At 47.7% G+C, this 2,843-nt stretch overlaps 1 pseudogene; it reads left to right on the top strand.

Annotated features, from left to right (window-relative positions):
- Positions 1 to 343: 343 nt before the first annotated feature.
- On the top strand, positions 344 to 2,378 carry LOC142460899 (homeobox and leucine zipper protein Homez-like; annotated as a pseudogene).
- The last annotated feature ends 465 nt before the right edge of the window (positions 2,379 to 2,843 follow it).

Here is a 2,843-nt window from a genome sequence, read left to right as displayed (position 1 = left end):
AGGGTTCAGGAGGGAGGGGGAAGTAGGGGGGAAATGAAGAGCTGATATTAAGGACTCAAGTAGAAAGCAAATATTTTGAGAATTATGATGGCAACAAATGTACAAATGTGCTTGATACAATGGATGTATGTATGGATTGTGATAAGAGTTGTACAAGTTCCCAATAAAATGATTTAAAAAAAAAGAATTCGGGGATAGATGGGCACACTATCAGGGCTGGGTCGGTGAGCTTAGTCTATGTCTGGGCCCTCTGAGCTGGTGGACACAGAGGAGGCTGTGCTGGGCAGAAACCCCACACCCACACTAAAGGTCTCCTGGTCCCTCTGACATTTGACCCTAGCACATGGCATGAGGCAGAGAGGTACCTCCGGGCAAGACTGCAATTTCTGAGGGGCACAAATCGGAATACACCGTGAGTCTTAATAAAAAGGCCTGCATTCTTAATAGCTCTCCGGAGACCTCATCTACTTCCCTCTAATCTCAAAGGAACTACAGCTCGTGTAGACCCAAGCAGCCCAGGCCAGGAGCTAGATGACGAGGAACGCTTGCTCCAGACCTTCAGCTCCTTTCCCTATCTGTGTTAGTCTGGGCACTTTAGAGAACAAATCCACAGAAACTCATGTATAAGAGAGAGTTTTATGTAAAGGTTAAGTGCACATGAAGAAAACATCCCAACCCAGTGCTGCCCAAGCCCACAAGTCCAACATTAACCCGTATGTCCAACACCAATCCACAAACTCCTCCATCTCACAAAACAGAGGCAATGATGGCAACTGCAGGAGGAAAGCCGAGTCAGAGAATGTGTAAATATCTCAGCGCTGGCAGGGGTCTCCACATGGCTGCTCCAGCACCCAGGGCTGCATCAGGGTAGGTCCATGTGGCTTCTCCTCAGGGATGTCTTGTAGGAAGTGAGTCTTGCCAGCTGAAGCAGGGAACTGCTGAGGCAGCTGCACTCTGATGTGACCATCACAAAGCAAGAGACCTGAGAACTAGAAAGGTGAGGCTCACCGAGCCATTTGTCTCTCCACCTTTCAATTAACCCCATATGTGTTCATCAGCCAGGTTGGCACAATAAAGTAACTCACTCACTATCCCAGCCTGGAAGACATTGCCCTTATTTGCCTCAGTTATGAGCTACTGACGGAGAAAGTCAAAACTTGGTGCATGGTCCAATGCCTTCGCTGTGGCATTAGCTGGCCATCTGAGGAAATAGAAGAGCCTGGAAGCCAAGTAGTCTATCATCCGGATCAACTCCATTTCAAATCTCTGCTCTTTTACTCACCATGCAGGGCACTTGCCAGAGGAGGTAACTGCATCTCTTAGTGAGCCCACCCAGATAAAAGGATTGAAGATACAGCCCGAGGAGTCCTCTCAGGTACCACCAATGCCACTGAGTCACCAGAAAGGAAAGGAGCCTTTGATGGTACCTGGTAGTAGGGTATTCTTTCACCAAACAGATTTTTGGCAAGACTTTCGAGATCTTAGTGGCTTCTCTGAGAGGTAGGCAATCAAGGGTCCTGACCAGTCACATGGCCTCAGGACTGCTTCCTGAAATCACCCCAGAGAAGTGACCAGCCTCTGACTCAGAGAAGCCCTCACCATTCTCGTTACTTGCCAGAGTTTTAAGGAGCCAGCATCTAGTATGAATTTTTCTTCCTCTACCTCTTTCCTAGCTTGGAAACTTCTCCGGCCTCGGGGCTGCTATAGCCACTGTCACCCAATGAGCAGTCGCTACCCCCACATTTGGAGCCAGCCTGGCCCCAGGGGCCACAGCATAGCTTATTACCAGGTAGGATTGACCCAATGGAGAACTTTGCTTCTGATATGCAAGGCTACTAGCAAAAGAAACCAAAGAGCAGCTGATCACCCTCCAATCCTTTTTCATACTGTGCCCATGGGCACTGTGTGAGGATTATCATAAATTAGAGAAGATCACTGGTTGACCCCAGTCTGAGATTATTCAGAGGTTTGGTGACACACACTATGCCTTAAAGCTAAGGCAACTCTAGTGGTTTCCGGACAACTTAGTGCTTCTGTAGTCTCCAGGATCCTACCATTCCCATCCCATTACCATCAGCCAGCTCTTTGATTGAATGGGCAGAGACAAAGCCTCTGCCCATGCCCCCACCTCCACCAGACATACAGCCTGTGGAGAGGCACTGGGATGTGATATTCCTCAAGTGAGTCAGTCATTGAGACTTGGCCCCCAGGTGGTACTGGATTGGTTTGCCTCTGGATTGCTGGAACCAAATGAGGTGATATTTTGTCTAGATGAAGAAGAGGAAGAGGATGAAGAAACGAAACCAGAAGGCAATGGAGATGAAGAGCAGCAGGAAAAGGATGACAATGAGGATTCTGATGTGACCATACAGGACTAAATGGGGGCTGAATGAGGGAAGCCTGTTACTGAAAGATGAATTCATGGAGCAGCTGTTTAAACACATAACCTGCTTTGAAAAATTACCTTGTGGAAAAGAACTGAGAAACTTTGTGCTCTTGGTGGTAGGGAGCAAGGAAATATAGCAAAGCTGGTTCAGTGAGGGGACCACAGAGCACAAAGTGAGGTAGGGATTGGAGGGGTAGAAATCTAGGCCTCTGCCCTCAACCAAGAGAGAGGTAAGGATCGATCCATACTATGGGTGGAGCAGCAATTCTTGCTCTCTTAACTACTGCTCTTTTTCCTTAGTTTACTACAACTCTAGGAGGTCTGGAAGGGGGTCAAATAATGTTTCAGTGGATAATTCTAGTGCATTTGCCAGTACTGCCATTTTCCCTGGAACATATGATGCTGCCTTGTGTCTCTTTTTTTTCTATCTGAGCACAAGTCCACATGTAACACAGAG

Source organism: Tenrec ecaudatus, chromosome 11 (genome assembly GCF_050624435.1).
Source record: "Tenrec ecaudatus isolate mTenEca1 chromosome 11, mTenEca1.hap1, whole genome shotgun sequence".
Lineage (NCBI taxonomy): Eukaryota > Metazoa > Chordata > Mammalia > Afrosoricida > Tenrecidae > Tenrec > Tenrec ecaudatus.
Note: the sequence above shows the minus strand (reverse complement) of the source record. Positions and strands in the feature narration are given on the sequence as shown.